The sequence below is a fragment of the Leopardus geoffroyi genome, chromosome E1, assembly GCF_018350155.1.
Source record: "Leopardus geoffroyi isolate Oge1 chromosome E1, O.geoffroyi_Oge1_pat1.0, whole genome shotgun sequence".
Classification (NCBI taxonomy): Eukaryota; Metazoa; Chordata; class Mammalia; order Carnivora; family Felidae; genus Leopardus; species Leopardus geoffroyi.
Genome location: NC_059330.1, coordinates 31,841,198 through 31,861,008, shown reverse-complemented (window position 1 = coordinate 31,861,008; position 19,811 = coordinate 31,841,198). Strand labels below are relative to the sequence as shown.

Sequence of the window (19,811 nt, the reverse complement as noted above, 5' to 3'; positions counted from 1 at the left end):
TTCATAAAAAGACTATTTAAAAGGTGTAGGGGATAACAAAAGAGAGTGAAGTCTCTGGTTTTGTCACAGTTTAGCAACAGTTTAGCTGCTTTATACTCTTAGACCTGAAGAAGTGGAAAGAACATGTAATTTCCAGAACAGCACAGAGGGTACTCAGACAGAGGGCTGCCTTTCAGTGCCCGAGAATCTTTGGTTAAGAGACATAGGAACCCATGGCAACCCTGCTGGGTGGGAGTTCCTGTGATAAAATCTCCAGCCTCCCTCTAACAGGTTGCCAGGATTTTCCTGGGCCACATACCTACCAGGAAGCCAGAGAACAAGGGAAGTGGTTGGAGGGGTGCATACAGATCAGCTCAGATGGGCAAGGGCAGGACAAAGCAGGATGGAGAGTCAATCTGTGAGGCAAATAGAAGTTTTTCAGCATGCTTTTTTTTTTTTTCCAACCAGCCATAATGAATATACACTGAATTGGACTATTTATGTGAACTGATGTTCATATAAGAATGGGGCACCTGGGTGGCTCAGTTAAGCATCAGACTTCAGCTCAGGTTATGATCTCACAGGTTCCTGAGTTCAAGCCCCATGTGGGGCTCTGTGCTGACAACTCAGAGCCTACAGACTATTTTGGATTCTGTGTCTCCCTCTCCCTGCCCCTCCCCCACTCATGTTGTCTCTCTCTCTCTCTCAAAAATAAATAAACATTAAAAAAAATAAGAAAAAAAGAATGATGACAAAAAAATCCCAAAGTTTTTATGTGTGAGAGAACACTCACCAATCAGAATGTGAGAAAATAATCTAATTTAACAAAATTTCTCGGAACTCTAATGCAATCCAAGAATTCTTTGTTGTGTATTTAAAAAAAAAAAACAAAAAACAAAAAAAAATATCTTAATGTCATAAATGAGTCATGAAATTCCTAGCTCTAACACCCTGGGAACAATAGAAAAATGCAGAACATTTCTGCAAGTAGAAAATTCTCATTATTTGAATCCATTCTCATTGATTAATGTTTGTTTTCTATATTCAGAAACTGACAGATTTTTATATAAAGGTCCGAATGGTAAATATTTTCAGCTTGGCAAGCCAAATTAAGTCTCTATCACAGTTATTTAACTTTGCCATTGTAGGCTGAAAATAGCCATAAATAAATGGACAAGACTGTGTCAGTAAAACTTTATTTACAAAAACTGGTGACTGGCTGTCCATGCATTTCATTGATCAAAGGAGAGAACAATGGTTTTAAACAGACAGATGTGGGTCCCGTCCTAACTCCTATACTCTTAGGAGACTGGCCTTGGACAAATGGCTTATCCTCTGACCAAACTCCATACTTCAGAGAGTCCATAAAAAACATAAGTTGTGAGAAATATGCCCACTGCCCCAATCAAAGGAGGGTGAAGAGACTCAGAGCACAGTGAAGTGAGGCTTTAATCAACGTTCCCGCAAGAGTGGGTGTCTGATAGACAGGCACATTGGGGCAGTCACAGCAGGCAATTTACCCACTAAAAGCCAGGTCCCTCCCCTGGGAAGCAGGGTGGGAAGCAGACTCATTGGCTGAGTACCACAGAGGTTAACGCCTTTCCTGACTTCACCTATGCCCATGTAAGGCAAAAAGTGGTCTGACTGGAACAAAGGTACATTCCCTGAGGTGATGCAGAGACTTTCAGTCCCTGCTCCCTTTATTCAATGGTGCATGCTCATTGCAAAACCTACTAAAATAAGCCCTCAAAACGGAGAGGTGGGGAAGAAGAACCAGGAGGTGAAGTGTCTAAAGGTTTGGGACTCCATTTGGCCCCGGGGAGGGGGGGGTGGGAGGTGCTCTATATATATTTCCAGTAGGTTGTAGACCTACTGTTAACTGGACAGCTTTTTGGCTTAGTATTTGTGAAAATGAATCCTGTCCCTTACTTCTCACAAAGTGACCTGGTACAGATTAGCCACTCAACAAATGGTAGTTGCCTTCCTTTCTACATATTACCAAAGAAAATATGGAAATTGAATAGATGAATTTGGCTCAAATGTGTTGAGCTACTTTCAAAGTGGGTCAAAAGGTCTCAAGGGAAAGTTTGGAGTATCCATTGTCTAAATAAATTCCATGGAGAAAGATACCACATAAAAGTGCCAGAGTTTTAATTTTTAAAATGAGCAACTTAATATCTTGAGCAGAATTTAGTGGATTTAAAAGAATGGGTTGCATTATTATTGCCAGCAGGGGACCATCTAATTGGGAGTCCTTTATCTACAATAGAAAAAACAGCAGGAACCCAATCAGCTAGTAGAGAACAAGAAAAGGGTATGCATGAGGGGTGGGGAGGAATAAACCACTGTGTGCTAGCCAGACAGAGATGCAGAAAATAAAAAGGCATGGCACCAAAGGAGCTCTCAGCTTCACATCTCAGTAACATAACCTATAAGTCAGTTTCCCAAAAGCATGTTGTGATTTACTCGAAACCCTCAACTTCTATCTCCTCCCTGCCAATAATCATAAGGTTTCAGCAAACTCAAAATAAGTTCTCATTAGGAAAGAAAGTGGCAGACACTTTTGATCTCATGTAGTCAGTGCCTTTCTCCCTAAATTAGCCATTATAGCTTCCAGAAATTTCCCCATTACCAACCCTAGATAAATCCTCCCTCCTAGACGTTTTCCAGCACATGTGGAACGTGGCAGGACCGTATGGACTTTTCATTGCTCTGTGTCTCCCATTCATCCCTAAATTCCTGAAAACAGTCTGTGTGCTGTCATCAGAGGTATGGTCACCATGCATAGTTCAGTGTAAGCGCCCCCCCCCCCAAGTTTGGTAAATATTTGTTAAATAGAGAACAAATAGGTGAATGTCTTTTGTCTTTTGAGATATTTCTATCTTCATTCCTCATATTAGACAAATTATCAAACTTAATCTCTCAAATTCCCATTTTCTTGATCTGTAAAATACTTCATCTTCTAGCTGAAGTCTAAACTGCATGGTATGTGTGAAGAACCTCTCACAGTGTCTGGCAGTTTGTGTTCACTTAATACACAGTACTTCTTCCCCCACTTTCAAGTCAGTATGGGGCTAACTTCAATCATTTCTTACTGAAGCATCTGCCTACAGTTATATTTGCTTTTGCCATTTTCTTTTTAGTGATTTTTTTTTGTAGTTTGCATTGAAGTTGCATGCATTCTAGACCAAGTCAAAATTAACTTTGCTTCACCTGAAATTGCACTTATGCCTTTGAAACGCAATGTTTTTTAAATCAGCAAATCCAAAACCTTATTGCTCCTAACTAATGTCCAAGTGGTAGGTAGGTACACCAAGTATAAAGTCCACACATTCTCAACGGGGGTCCTTATACTCGCTCACATGTAGATTTACGACAGGCAGTAGGGTCAAGAGTACAACATTTAGCAGATTTCTGGTGTTCCTAACCTGTTCCAACATAATCTGTTCCAACAGTCTATAAAGTGGAGAAAATAACAGTATGCAGATCATAGGGTTGTTACGATAATTAAATTGTTAATATATGGAAATAATTTGCAATAATACCAAACACAAGGTAGCCACCATGTTTGTGTTAATTGTTATTACTATTATCATGTGGATTACTCTAAAGAAATACTGGACGTCTCTGAGATGTGGATCTATAATGACAAAAGCACACTGATACAGCATGTTTCCATTTCAGAGTGCTTTCTTACTGCAAATTTTCTCCAGGAAGATTTATTTAATCTATACCACTCTTCATATGGAGAAAAGTGTGCTAAGAACAGTTAAATTGTGTTCCAAGGTTCACACAATTAGTAAATGACAAAAATAGACTAAAGACCCAAATCTGACTCCATGCTCAGCATTTATCCACCATACTCCAGCTAAAGCAGAAAGAGGTATTATACAGGCGGAATACAAACCTTATTATAATCTGCGGTAAAATCATTCATAACATTGTTGGTGTTGGCTAGATATTCTTTTCCACATTTTGTCTTCTCTAAGTTAGACCCTGTCTGCACTAGCATTGCACAAACCATTTAGCTAACTACTTCATCCAAAAGATCACAATGTCAGTATGTGTACACCATTGGGAAAAATTAATTTTAATATGGATCAAAATGTGATAGCACACCTGTGAGAGGGTTGCAGTCCTCTGGGTGGGAAGCAGACATCAAAGGTCCTAAGTTTCATTTGATCCCAGATCTTCTGAGTCAAACACTAGAACTTACTTATTCATTTTGCTTTTTTTGTTTTATTACCATGTTACTTCTCTGGAAGTATTTAAATACTAAATAAGGAAAACTGTTTTTAGGAGTATTACAGTCATTCATAAAGACATCTTGGGGTACAGATTTCCTATGGATGTTGGAATTCTCTACCAGTGCATGATAATCAATGCATAAATTGATATCCTGTAGCTCTGTTTTCATTTTGCATTAATTGAATAGCACGCATGATCTTCTCTGATAGGAATTGGTAATTTGCCATGAAATAAGGATGTGTTAATTGTCAGAGACTTCAATAACACACTTTCATTCACTGTATACTAACGGATCCCACTGCATCTTTCCACATATTTTTGATGGTTTTATTTTCTTTCTATAATATGTGTTAAATGCAGGTGTGACATTCAGGTCAGTTGTTAACTGGCAATCATTTGTGTATTAAAATTACCTCTTAAAAACAAGACAGCATCATGAGGCAGATGCAAAACATCAATGCAGGGCTATTAAATGCCATTATATGGTGATGGGCTGTTGCTAACTGACAACACATATACGTTCTATAATAAGAACACAGCCTAATAATCCAACCTTCTGCAAGAGTCAGAAGTAACTGATACATTCTGATGCAATCTTCAAAACTCTTCCTCTGAATTAACCCACTGGAGATGAAAGAACCATGTGACAAATCTTGGTTCAAAGGATCTCTTCCTCACTGTCACTGCTTTTTGTTATTTATGCACTTCAATTGTCTTCTGTAGGTGAACTTCACTTTTCTTATCCTTTGAGCCAATAAGTAATTCTTATGCAATATCGTCTTCTAATGTGGCATGAACTACCTCTATGTCAGTGACTCCCAAATCTTTATCTTTAACCTTGACTTTTCTTCCATGATCCCAGCTATATATGCCCACTGACTCTATCTGCGGGTCCCACAAGTACCTTGGCGCTTTTTTTAAAAAACAGAACTTTCTCCTGACATATCCAAATCTGCTTTTCTTCTCAATTTTTATCCCCCAATACATTTCAGAGCAATCTTTGGTTCTTTCCTCTTTCCTAGACCCCCTCTGAAACTAGAAACTGTCAAATCTATCTCTGAAATGTCACTCCAATATGTTTGCTTCTCTCTATCTCTGTTGCTAATGCTTTCCTTCAACCCCTATTTCTTCTTTCTTGCACGGATCCAATAGTGGTTTCATTTATCATCCCATATCCTGTCACTTCCTTTTCCAAATCATCCCTGAGACTGTCTTTCTAAAACACAGATCTGATCATGTCATTTTTCTCTTCTTAAATAACCTTTCTCTTCTTTCTTGCCCAGTGAATGTCTTCTCAATCTTTCAAGACCAAAGTCAACTTTATAGTTCTTCTACATCCTTTCTTGACTTCTCCAGGCAGATTTAGTCTCTCTTGTCTAAATTCCAATAGCCCTCTAAAAACATCTGTTATGGCACTGTCACTTCCTCTGTACGTTGAAGTGACCAAAGTAATACAGACTTTGAGGAATGTACCAATGCTACAGTACTTAGAATTTTTTTTCAGGATCCCAGGCTTTGGCTGGATACTGAAATTCCTACTGTTAGTCACCAATAGAATGCAAGCTCAAGAGAACACAGAATTAGTTTGTGTAAAGGGTTAAGATCTTTTTTTAACAACATTGTACCAGAAATTGCAAGTCTGAAGCCTAAAGTGCAGTGTCTGTGCACATATGCACACTAACCCCAAAACCTCAGAATATACTTCCCTGGACTTGCTTAAGTGCTCTTTTCTCCCTGTTAAACTAGCACCAACAGAGTGTACTTTCCCAGACTTTCTCACTCAGGTCACCTACTTATGAGAACCATTAACTAATCTCAGCCTGCCCCACCTCACTTTCCTGTTTCTTGTCCCATTTTCCTCCCCTCATAACTAACCTAAGTGCTTATATCCTCTGTAAGCACCAAAAGAGAGGAACAGTCTCACTTTCATCAAATACCCTCTGGCTGACAGTGTATATAAAGGCTTTATTGTTACTGTTCCACTTGGCTAGAATTTATTTGATGAACCTTTACATCTGTTTAACTCAGTGTCTGGTACATGTTAGGAGTAGGTATAAATGTGTATTTGTTGAATGGAGGAACATATTATTTTTGTAAAAAGTCAGTCTTGGGCTGAGGTGCTGGGTGGCTCAGTCGGTTAAGTGTCTGGTTCTTGATTTTTGTAAAGGGCAAACATAGCTAGCCTCCTGTATCCTGGGAGTAAACTATGACCTATGTAAGCTTAGAAGGACCCCAGAGTATGAGATGCTGAACCAGTGTTTGTTTTGGGCTTTCCTAGAAGTGCTGTTTCTGTTCCCTAGATATTAGTTCTGTTTAAAACCACATTTGCTGAGTTACTGAGAAATAGAACTTCCTCTTAACTGCTTGTTTGAGCTTCTGTAAACCTGCTTGGCATAATCACCCTTCCCCATTCTCGGGCACTGCGTCTTGTTCGAATAGATAGACGACTAATATCGTAAACCACGTGATTCGGCATTCAACTGGCTAGAGTCAACAAGTTATATTTTAAAATTCTTCAGGACTGTGTGATTGGTGCCCGCCTTATATTTTAAAAACCTACAACGTCGTGTAATTGGTGCTCACCATTTTCAACTGCCACCCTTTGCAACCTGATTGGTCGATACAGCCTTTATAAGACATTCCCAAAGCTTGTTTGGGGCCAGACTGTCGGGACCTGTTGTATTTCCCTGTCTAGCCGGGCCATAATAAACTTGTTTTGATCCTCTTTTTGCTGTCCGGAGTTCATAAGTGATCGCGACCTACAACAATTTTAGCTCATGTCATGATCCCACAGTTCATGAGATTGAGCTCTGCACTGGGCTCTGCACTGACAGCATGGAGCCTGCTTGGAATTAATTCTCTCTCTCTCTCTCTCTCTCTCTCTCTGCCTCCCTCCCTCCCCTCCACTCCCCTCCCCTCCCCTCCCCTCTCCTACTGGTCCACACATGTACACACACACTCTCTCTCTCTCAAAATAAATAAATAATCATTAAAAAAAAATCTTGGGTCAAGAGGTGAAGATGTAGCCTTAGCCTTAGGTGTGAGTTTAATATGACCTAGCTTCTTGGCCAAAGAGAATCCTAGAGCACATCATATGGGGTTAAGCCTTGCAGAAACATACCAGAAAGACAGCAAACCAGCCTAGAAAGGATTCTGGGACAGCTCTGTACTTGTACAATAGTTATTCTATGTGTTGTTTACTGCCCTTCCATCATCTCTGACTATTCAGTAAAACATTATTAATGGTTACAATTGGGTCTCAGTAATACAGAAAATTAGAAAAGTGCTGTGCTCATCTGTGGGAAAAGTGATGCAGAGAAGAATAGTTTTCTCGTCCTTGGTGTTCCCTCTTCTTATAGTAGAGAAAGGTGAAGGAGGGTAGTAGCTGTCACTAGCAGAGGACAGCTACATACGGAGGAGGAAGAAAAGGAGGAGGCGGAGGAGGAGAGAGTGAGCATCCAAAGGAAAAGTTCTCTTGAGCCATCATAATCTGCATATGAAGAGGAGTTATGATCTTATATTTTAGCCACAGGTAGGTGAGGCCTAGCCTGGGATATCAGGGCTCATATATTTTCTATTTTTTTTTTTTTAAATTTGTGTTTATTTTTGAGAGAGAGAGAGAGACAGAGACAGAAACAGAGTACAAGCAGGGCAGGGGCAGAGAGAGGGGGAGACATAGAATCCAAAGCAGGCTCCAGGCTCTGAGCTGTCAGCACAGAGCCTGACCCGGGGCATGAACTCATGAACTGTGAAATCACGACGTGAGCCAGAGACAGAGGCTTAATCAACTGAGCCACGCAGGTGCCCCTTTTCTATTTTTAATACTCCACTGTGACTCCTCCAGGGAAAAGATTATGCCATTTTTATCTTGGTATTGGGGCAACAAGGTCAATCCTTTCATTCATTCACTCATTAATTCACATATTTGATATATGTTTACTGAACATTTACATATGAGGTGATCATAAAACAGGGGAATATGATAAAGACAAGAGGTATATGAAAGGTGTTCCTTTGGCAGCACATATACTAAAACAGAATCAATACAGAGAAGATTAGCATGGCCCCTGCCCAAGAATGACATGCAAATTCATAGAGTGTTCCATATTTGGGGGAGATACAGGCTTCCAGTTATGGAATGAGTACATCACAGGAATAAAAGGCACAGTGTATGGAATACGTCAATAGTATTGTAATAACATTGCATGGTGGCACAAGGTCGCTATACTTGTGGTGAGCATAGGGTAATGTATAAATGTATAGAGATGTTAAATCACTTTGTACACCTGAAACTAATGTAACATTGTGTTTCAACTATACTCAAAGAAAAAACTTGAAAAAAAAAAAGAATGGAGGATAATGGGGAAATGGCTGGTGAAAGCAATTATTTCTAGGCTTGAGCAAGATATTCCTGGGGCTTCCATGCAGCAAATCCCCTTTCTCAAAGAACAGAGGGGTGCATGCCTTGAGGTAGGCCAGAGAAGGTCTTGTTAGAGCATTGCTAGGGCCAGCCAAGGTCACACACTAGAACCTAGACGCCCAGAGCTGGTTATGGAAATCCTAAAAGGTAGAGAAAAGGGGTGCCTCAGTGGTTTAGTTGGTTGAGCAGCTGACTCTTGATTTAGGCTTAGGTCATGATTGCAGGGTCATGGGATCAAGCCCCACATTGAGCTCTGTGCTGAGCATGGAAACTGCTTGAAATTCTCTCTCATTCTGCCCCTCTCCCCCACTTACATGTGTTCTCTCTCTAAAAAAGAAAGAAAGAAAGAAAGAAAGAAAGAAAGAAAGAGAGAAAGAAAGAAAGAGAAAGAAAGAGAAAGAAAGAAAGAGAAAGAAAGAAAGAAAGAAAGAAAGAAAGAAAGAAAGAAAGAAAGAAAGAAAGAAAGAAAGAAAGGAAAGGAGAGGAAAGGAAAGGAAAGGAAAGGAGTGAAGGAAAGGTTTGAGGGATGAATCTGGAAAATAGTCTTCATTGTAGAAAGCTAAACCAGAAGAAACAAGGTGAATGATAACTCAAGAGGGCAAAGGTGGTACTAGGGCAAGGGTCCAGGGATCGCAGTTCAAAGCATCAGATAAGGACCAGAAGAGGTGAGATATGAGCTGGGTTTAAAGGGTGACTACAATTTAATAAGGCAAATCCTAGCTCTTCCTTGGGAAGGGCATTAAAGCTTATGGTAGAAGCTGGGAGTGAAAGGGGACAGAGGCATATAGGGAGTTGCTGAAAAGCTGAAATGACCATTAGTAGTCTGTAAGAATAATTCAGTCTGTTTTCATTTCTATATTAGGCGTTTCAAGAAAAACCCACTCAATTGGGATTTCAGGAGCATTTGCTATTTGTAAATTTCAGAATGGAGAAATTTTCATGTCTAAGCCAGAGTTAAGATATAAGAATTTTGCGCAAGTAAGAGTAATGCTAATCTCCAAAAAATAAATCTTAGAGTAAAAATACGGGGAAAATATACTCAGCCAATAGTTAATATACATAGCAGAGATTCCCTTCAAATAACAAAGCCCTATGAGAACAGAGAAACCTTAGATGTCTGAGAGAATGAAAACAGGAGCGATGCTTCTCTCCTGGAAACACAGGATGGGAAAATGGGTCAGTGACTCATGACCAAAGTGTTGGCATGCCCATTGCTGGCATAAGTATTAACATTCACTCCTGCAAAACGTAAACATGAATCTAATTGCATTTTATCTTATAATTGTCTTGTTGCATACATTTTTATTTATGCTTTTATTTCACCCACTAGAATAGTGATTTTTAATCCTAGTGCACATTAAGTAATTTTTCTTTTGTTTTGTTTTTTACATAGATATTCCAGGGCTCTACCTACAGAAATTCCAATTTAATTGGTATGGGTTGAACTCTGGCCACTGGTACTTTTGAAACTTTCCTAGGTAATTATAACATATATTCAGAGTTAAAATTTCCACAGCTCATTAAAATATCATTAACTGCTAAACAGAGTTTCCAATGGATTATTTTTGGCTGATAGAGAAATCTAAATCTAAAATTGAGGATCATTGCTTGTTAAAGATTATTTTGGAATGAAAGTAAAGATCTTTTCAAATGTCTTAAAATACTCCTCTAATAGGAGGCTTCTGAATGGAGATATCTGAGAATAATCATTACCTCCCTTCTTCTTCAAAATCCAAAAGAAATAACGGAAGTTATAGCAGTTCTAGGAAATTGAGGAAATTTCTGTCCACATGCCCAGATAATAAGGAATTTACAGAAAATAAAAAGATAAGATGAAGAAATAAGGCCCAGTGTCTGCTTGAGATGTGACAGATGAAAAAGAAAGTTTTCACTAATCAAATCCTAGAATAACAAAAGATAAGAGGCAGCAGGAAATAGGAACTAGGGCCAAAGGTGAGGAATTCAGCAAGTAATTAATTAAAGGGCTGGAAAACAGCTCCTCTGACCCTGACATCTGGCAATATGGGATGCTAGGAGAAAAACAGAGTAATAGGAACAAAGTGCTGGAAAATTAATGAGAGTAACTTTTTAAAATATAAGAATGTATGAAATATCCACGAACACTTTAAGAATAATTATAGGTGAATACTCATATAACCAGCACCCTAATTAAGAACAAACATTGCTAGCACCTTATAATTCCTCTCCTGCTAACATCTCATTTTCTCCCCACCAAGAGTGACCACTAAATTAATCTGATGGTTATCATTCCTTATTTTATAGAAAATAGTTTACCACTTATGATCACAACTGTAAACAATATACCGTTGGTTCTGCCTCTTTTTGAACTTGATATATATGGAATCATATTGTATATAATTCTTCTGTGACTTCTTTCTCTCAACAATGTATTTGCAGGTTTCAATTTTGTTGACGTCTGTGTGTATCTGTGACTTGTTCCTTTTCACTGAGAAATAATAGTCCACTTTATAAATTTGTCACTATCTTTTAGTCAATTACTACTGAAGAACATTTGGATTGTTTCCATTTTTAAATTTGTTTTATGAACGGTGCTGCTATTAACATTTTTGAAATGCCACCTGATGCACACATGTAAATTTTTTGTTATATTCCTAAAATTGATATATTCCTATATTCAAATATTCAACTTTCCTAGATTATACCAAACTATTTTCAAAGTACTTGGACCAGTTTATACTCCCCCAGAAATATATGAGAAACCTTGCTGTTCTACACCCTTGCCATCATCTGGGTTATCAAAGTCTTAAACTTTAATCTTGTGTATGTGTAAAATTATTTTGTTGTGGTTTAAGTTAGAATTTGATTAAAAATGAAGAAAAGCAACTTTTTCAGTTTCTTAGTCATTTGGATTTCCTTCTTTGTAAATTTCTTGCTCAAACTTTTACCACTTTTTGTATTAGGGTTGTCTACCTTTTTCTCTTATGGATTTATGAGATTTCATTAAATAATTCTAAAAATATTTATTGGTCCCTTCCTATGTGCCAGACTTTGTTCTAGAGACTCACAATGTACCTACCAATGGAAAACACACACACGCACAAACACACAGCATTCTGTGCTCTTAGAGGCTTGAGCATTCTAGTGTTGGTTGTAGTAAAAGAGGAAAAGTAGGCTAAATAAAAATTTATATGTATAAAATAACAAGTTCTATTAGTGAAAACGTAAAAAAAATCATTAAACAGGGTAAGGAGAATTGGAGTATGGGTGTTGCATGAAAATGAAACAGATTACAGCTTTGGTTATTGTAATAACAAGCCTTATGGAGATAAGGGAGATAGTATTTGCAGAGTTGAAACCTTCTCCATCCTGTGATAAACAGAGATCCCCTTCTAACTTGCACTGTACATGTAACATGAGCAAAACATTTTATTGTGTCAAGCTCTTGAAATCTACAGACGGTTCTTTACTACAGCATCACTGATCTGTCCTGCCTAAGACAGATAAATAATGAGAAGTGAACAAAAAAGCTATTTAGATAATCTTGGAGTAGAATCCTTACACACACACACACACACACACACACACACACACACACAAAAAACCCAAAAAAATGAAAAACTCTAAAGGAAGAGAACAAATTTCATCACATAAAAATTAAAAAGTCTCTATAGAAAAGATACTCCAAAAAATATAGATGGTATACAACACACGATAACAAAATTGTTGATATACACAAAAAATAGATATACACGATGTACGAAGATTTCCTATAGATCAATAACAAAATAGAACAACTCTAGAAACATGGAAAAGGAATGTGGAATGGTAATTTACTTAGAAGATCTGTATTTAATAATATAGAATAATGTTCACTATAGATCTATATGTCTATATATACAAAATAATCCCCTAAATCAGTTTTGGTTTTATGTTGTCTTTCCAGAACATAATGTGGGGTAAAGTGAGGTGCTTCCCTATATTACTGCTCAATAGTGCATACGTGTTTAGAGTTGTGGTGTTTCCAAGATTTTGAACCATGAAACTGATCTTTGGTCCTCATGGAGGATTGTACTAAAAGACACAATAAGGAGAAATGAGGAGGAAACATCAAAGTGCCAAGCTCTAGGTTTGTTGCCCTTTCCCCTCCAGTGGATTTGCCCAGACAACTTATTAAGAATAACAGTTTTTATTTATATCCTTACCTTTGTCACTAGGTCTTTCTGTCACTTTTGAGATGGCTAATTAATAATAACACTTGTTGAAAAAGCATTATAGTCACACAACAGAACAGCAGTTATATTCATGCTAGTGAAATGTATTAATATTTTCTGTTTAAAAATGCAGTGCTGTTTTGTCTCTTTGGATAAGCCAGCTGAAGTTTCTTTAAAAGATCAGCTAAACACACACCATCCTGTGAAATATCACTCCTGCTAGAGAATAGACGTTTGGAACCTCAGGGACAGTTAAGCAGCTGAGGTGTGAGAACAGAGGCTGCTTGCTATTTTAATGATTCTGTGACTGATTCTGAACTCAGTGGAGTTATTATGCCACGTATTATGCTTGTCTCACTTTGATCTCATAGAGGATAATTTTGAGAATGAGTATTTGGCAAAAATCCTCCTTGGCATAATGAAAGCAACTTAGCATATTCTCAAGAGTACCAATTCTGGAGACAGATTGCTCAAATTTGAATCCTGTGTTCACCAGTTCTGTGCTGTGAAGGCAAAGACCATTTACTCCAACTCTCTGAGCCCCAGTTTCCTCGTCTGCAGAAATGGGGATATTAGTACATTCCACACAGGCTTGTTGTAAAGACTACAGAAGATGGTGTATGAGAAGCACCCAGGAAAAAAGAGGCAGTAGAGAATGTTGATCATCCATTTGTTCACACTGATTGTGTACAAGAAGAAGCACTGAAAGATGCAGAATCCAGATGGACTTGAGAAGTTATATAGCGGATTTTATGGGAATGATTGGAAGAGATCCATGTAAATTGCTTAGAACTGTACCTGGCACATAATACTTGATAATAACCTTAGGTCTCAGGTTTATTTTTGGCACTATGAAAAGACTGCATATTTGGAATCTAGACATGCCTTAATTCCTGTGTAGATTCAGAAAAGACATTGTTTTATTTTAAATCACTTTTATTCTTATTGATAACAAAGCACTAGAGAGGGGATTCAGAAATCACTTGTCAAGAGGTGGTAAGGAACAAATGGCTCTTTCCCCTCTTCCATTTATGTGGGTTCTCTTTTAAATCTATGCTTTGCACAATCAGACTATATTATTCCCTATTTTCCACACAGCAGAATGGGTGATAATTACAACATTCCCTGGTCCTTTATATTATTCCTTATTCCACATTATTAATTCTTTTCTTTTCTTTCCAATTAGGCACTGAGAGCCTTCAGATGAATTATGTTATCCCTCTGGATTCAAAGGAACTTTCCTTATTGCTTAAAGCCTAGGTGTTCCAACTTCTCAGGTAACCAGTAGTTAATCATTTCATCATCCCTCCATAGGGAGTGATAAGTTTTTAGAATTGCAAGTAAATTTAGCATCTTCTCAGAAATTCATTTTGCATTTTTTTAAGAAACCACAGAGACTGAATAAAAAATCCTCAAGAACTCCACTTCATTTTATGCCTAGTGGCAAATATGACTTGATTATGCTGGCAGTTAGGAATGGTTCAGACTTAATTTAACTTTTCTGCAAAATGGCTTGTAGCCCACTGTTTACAGGACACCAAAAAAACCTAGTGACAGGTGAACCCCTCAGCTAGCCACCTGGATTGTCACTAAATGCCAATCACTCAGGACTGCACAAAGAGCTGAATAGGGTGACTGAATTTTCACTTGTCTTCCAGTTTTTATATTTTCTCCACATTTTGTCCCTTTCATTGTTCTAATTTCTGGTCTGATTCATCTATGATAACAGCCATTGGGTATACTGAATTTTCTTTTTTCCAGAACGACAGCATCCTCTACTGTCCTGCCAGTTTCATCCTCCATTCTCCATAGGATTTATGTCAGTTAAGGATCTAAGCAATTGATAAACTGTATACACACCTTGCGACATATAATTGACGTTGGCGTTCATTCAGGGCTCTTCATAGGAGTTTAGGGTGTAAATGTGGCTGCCTGATAGATAAACTGTGTTCAAAGCTCTGAACGCTCAGTAAATTTTCCAAATTAATTACATCTCTGGTGCTTTCAATCTCGATTAAAGAGAGAAATGATAACATATTTGGTCCTTGTGGCTACCTTGAATTTAGATCCCTTATCATCATATTTAGTTATGTGACCAAAGGAGATCCCAACATCTGAGAAAGTGCCTTGGAAATTATCAAGGGATTTATACTTGTAAAGTATAGGAATGAACAACAGTATTTACTATGTTAAGAAGGATAGAATCAAGAGCTGAATGCAAAGTAGAGACTTAAAGGCTTACATAAGAACCACAATGACAGGACCCATGTCATTGTGTTATTTTGTGCTCCATATATGGGCTGAAATGAGGTACATCTTGTGAATGTTTGCTAATTGAGTAAAAAAAATAAATATACTATAGATGAATCTTTAAATTCAAGTCTTATCACAATATTTAACAGATTCACTCTCCTGTACAAAGTGATTGTTTTCAACCTACTAAAAATCCATCAATACTTACTGCTTTTAAGGACTTACTATGCACCAGACAGTTGGCTGGGACCATGAGAAACATGAAGTAACTACTCAAAATCAAGGAGAGAGAGCTCTGATTTAGAGCAGTGAATTCAGCCTGTGTGTTTAACTCTCTTGTCTCCTTCACCTACAGCCCCTTCCAATAAGCGAATTTTATCAGCACAAGGAAGAAGAAAATGTTAGAAAACTGCACTCATTGAGTGGAAATAAAACAGAAATTGAAAGGAAGTTTTCCAACCTCCAAGACCCTGGATGCAAATATGGAGGTGTATAAAAGGGACCCTAGAAGAAAGCCAGAAACACAAGTCAGAGTGACATCGTACATCTAAATCTATCTATAAACACATACATATACATATATATCTAAAGGAAAAAGTAGAGAACAGTGGATGAGGCTTAGAAAAAAAAGCCATAATAAAATTAAAAACTAAGAAATAGTTAAAAACAAGAATTTCCATCATTAGGAGTAAGAGAAGGAATGTAAGTATATGAGGAAAATATTTTAGTTACGGTCCTCATAATGTCATAACATTGTATACATATTAAAATATGTACATATTATATATAAATTTATGGTCATGTTAATATCTTACTGAAAATCTATTTTCAAGGAAAATGCTATATTACCAAATTTAGCTTAAGAAAGTAAAGAAATACTATACAAGTAGATCAATAATATACCAATGAAGAAGTTTGTTAACATCACCTGTGATAAAGATCAAACCCAATGGCACCTGGGTGGCTCAGTCAGTTGAGCATACACTCTTGATTTTGGCTTGGGTCATGATCCCAGGGTTGTGGGGTGGAGCCCTGTGTTGGGCTCTACACTGGATACAGACCCTGCTTGAGATTCTCTCTCTCTCTCTCTCTCTCCCTCCCTCCTTCCCTCCCTCCCTCCCTTCCCTGCTCCCCTCTCCCCCTCCCTCTCCCTCTCTCTAAAAAAAAAAATTCAAATTAAGATCAAACCCAGATGAGGTATGAAATATTTCCATCAAACTTAAAAACAACAGCAAAAAACACCAAAAGGAAAATGCACTTCCTGTGATACTGAAACTGTTTCAGGGCACTGGGAAAAAAAAAAAAAATCCAAATGTCCTCACTTATTCAATGAAGAAAGCAAAATTAAAATCCTAAAATGAGAACCCAGAAAACTATAGACCAATATGAAGAACAGACTCAAAAATAATAAATATAACATTTTTATATTAAACCCAAAGGAAATTAGTTAAAAGAATAAACTGTAGTGACTGTTTTTTTTAAATAAACCTGTGTGTCATTTTCTTACATTAAAAGAAATATGTAGATTTTGATGGACATTTTGTTGAAATGATAGATTAAGCTTTGAATAAATTCATTTACCCAAAGTACTTTTTAACTTTCCTAATGTGAATACATTATCCTTTAAAAACTAGTACTTGTCAATTTTTTTTTAACCCAAGTATCCTTCAGATAACTTATTTTAAAGTAGGGTTTAAGCTTAAATGTCAAAATAAATTCAAGATTGTGACAAAAATATCAAAGTAAGATTCATTTTAGAAGAAAAATTAATATATATTTTATTTTAAAAAAGGAATTTTTACCTTAACCATTTGATGTTAATAGACCACTGAGTTTGTTTGCTCCCAACAGACATTTTCACACCAGGAAAGATGGAAAGTTGAACACTAAAAGGGTCACTTTAAACGTGAGACCTATACATATCTGTGGATGCTATGGTACTAAATAGCCCTGAAATCTCAATGACTTGCTATGGCACGGATTTCTTTGTCACATATGCTATAGGTCCATTATAGGTTGGCTTGGGCTCTGCTCCATGCTATCATCACTCTGGATCTCAGGCTGATGGAGCATAAAGTATCCGGACTATCACTGGTATAGTAAGTGTCCTCCAAAAACCCATGTCCACCTGGAACCTCAGAATGCAACCATATTTAGAAATAGGGCCTTTGCAGATGTAATTAGTTAAGAACATCAAGACAAAATCATCCTGGATTTAGGGTGAGCTCTAAACCCAATGACTACTGTTCTCATAAGAAGAGAAGTGGATGGGGCGTCTGGGTGGCTCAGTCGGTCAAGTGCCGGACTTCAGCTCAGGTCATTTTCTCACATTTGGTGGGTTCAAGCGCCACATCAGGCTCTCTGCTGTCAGGTCAGAACCTGGAGCTTGCTTTGGATTCTGTGTCTCCTGCTCTCTCTGCCCCTCCCCTGCTTGTGCTCTGTCTCAAAAATAAACAAACATTAAAAAAAATAAAAATAAATTTAAAAAAGAAGAAGAGAAATGGGCACACAAACACAGAGTAGGTGATGTGAAGATGGAGACAGGAATTAGAGTGCTGTGCCTACAAAGCCAGGAGTGCCAAGGACTGCCACCAACTACAAGAAGCTAAGAGGGAGGCATGGGATGGTTTATCCTTTAGAGTCTCCAGAAAGAACCAAGCCTTCGGACACCTTGATTTTGTACTTCTGGCCTCCTAAACTGTGATGGAATAAATTCCTGTTGTTTTAAGCCACCCAATTCGTGGTAATTTGTTATGGCAGCCTTGGGAAGTGAATATAGCTGGTGGCCAAGGCAGTTGGAAAGAGTTCTAGGGTATCTCACTTTGGCATTAAATGTTCAGCCTGCAAGAGTCATGCCTCCTTTCCACTCATAACTATCTAAAACTATACACACACCACACAAACAAGCAAAACAGAGTCAGGAAGTGTTAATTCTATCATATGCTAAAAAACAAAGAACCAGAATATCTAGCCATGACACTAATAACTACCACTGAACCTACTATACTACTTTGCTTTCAGAGGCAAAAGTACAGGAAAATATATAACTTTGCAAATGTATGCTGATGAAAATAGATGACACTCAAATCCTCTTCTCTTGTGACAAACAGACAGATATTTTGCCCCCAAAATATCCAAAGTGACGTTCCATATATTCTTTTTGACAGCTACATCAAATTTGAATTCTAAAATCCCTCTTAAAATCTGGCAATGACTCAACATTAGTAAGAAAAGCCTTTCTCATAACCTTCTAAATGGCATTTTCAGGAGCGACATCAGGAAAATATTGCCTGAATTCATCTTGCAGAGATTGGATTTGGGTATTTTCTTTGAAATAATTTTTAAGAGCCTTGTCTTTATAAGCTTCATTAAGACAAGAAAATGATGAAGCATTTTAAGAGACAATTTGCTGAATCCATAGCTGGATTCTGGCTCTGTATGTTCAAAGTAAATCATAAAGAGAAATAATGCTGGTGTTTCAGATTCAATGTATTCAAAACTTCAATATATCAGATGACTATACCAAGCTTTGCTGAAAGTTATACTTTTTTGATAGCTGAAGCACTAAGTCTTATGCCTGCTTTAGGAAAGCACAGAAAAAAATGTGTTCCTACTTTAAATCCAGCCAGGCTCTCTCCTGTTGACAACTGAGGAACTTCAATATGAGACAAAATAACTTCACGAAGAGCATTAAAATTTTTATAAAGCAAGGTAAATATCTGGTGTGTAATCAACATTTCTCCACCTAATTGACTCCCTTATTACATGGTTAATGCCTTCTTATACAGTACTGGGCTGTTTTGGAAGCCAATGCTTATAGGTAAATAATATACCACGATCTCCGGCTTCTTCCTGCCTGATGAATTTTTTTCTTTTTTCCAAAAAATTACACTCATGAGCCTAGCATTGCTGTATCATTGTGAATACATATTACACTAATAGTTTCCTCAGTTCAACTCAGTGTTTAAGAAAAATTGATGCAACTTCAGTTGAAGTGGTAGTTTTAAAAAAATTTTGTGGATGGGGCGCCTGGGTGGCGCAGTCGGTTAAGCGTCCGACTTCAGCCAGGTCACGATCTCGCGGTCCGTGAGTTCGAGCCCCGCGTCAGGCTCTGGGCTGATGGCTCAGAGCCTGGAGCCTGCTTCCGATTCTGTGTCTCCCTCTCTCTCTGCCCCTCCCCCGTTCATGCTCTGTCTCTCTCTGTCCCAAAAATAAATAAACGTTGAAAAAAAATTTTGTGGATAAGTTTATTGAAGTGTGGTTTGCACATGTATAATTCATCCTCTTTAGTGTATACTTCATTGATCTTTGACAAACACATATAGTTGTGTAACTACTACCAAAACCAAATATAAAACAATTTCATCATTCCCCTAAATCTTCTGTCTCCTTTGCAGTCAGTCCACCTTTTTTTTTTTTTTTCTTAATGTTTATTTATTTTTGAGACAGAGAGAGACAGAGCATGAACGGGGGAGGGGCAGAGAGAGGGAGACACAGAATCTGAAACAGGCTCCAGGCTCTGAGCTGTCAGCACAGAGCCCGACGCGGGGCTCGAACTCACGGACCGCGAGATCGTGACCTGAGCCGAAGTCAGCCGCTTAACCGACTGAGCCACCCTGGCGCCCCCAGTCCACCTTTTATACCCATAAATCACTGAACTCTTTTGTGTTCCTATTGCTTTTCCCTTTTGAAAATGTCATATAATTTGTTCATTTTGC

At 37.9% G+C, this 19,811-nt stretch overlaps 1 long non-coding RNA gene and 1 other non-coding gene across 2 annotated transcripts in view; both read left to right on the top strand.

Moving 5' to 3' along the window:
• The window catches only part of LOC123603436, a 34,257-nt gene extending 14,676 nt beyond the window's left edge, over positions 1–19,581 (top strand). Inside the window, exon 3 of the long non-coding RNA XR_006714882.1 lies at positions 19,543–19,581. This is a non-coding gene — a long non-coding RNA (uncharacterized LOC123603436). The remainder of the gene's footprint in view (positions 1–19,542) is intronic.
• Positions 8,234–8,339, top strand: LOC123604806. Its single transcript, XR_006715523.1, has one exon. It is a non-coding gene; the product is annotated as a U6 spliceosomal RNA (small nuclear RNA).
• Positions 19,582–19,811: the final 230 nt, after the last annotated feature.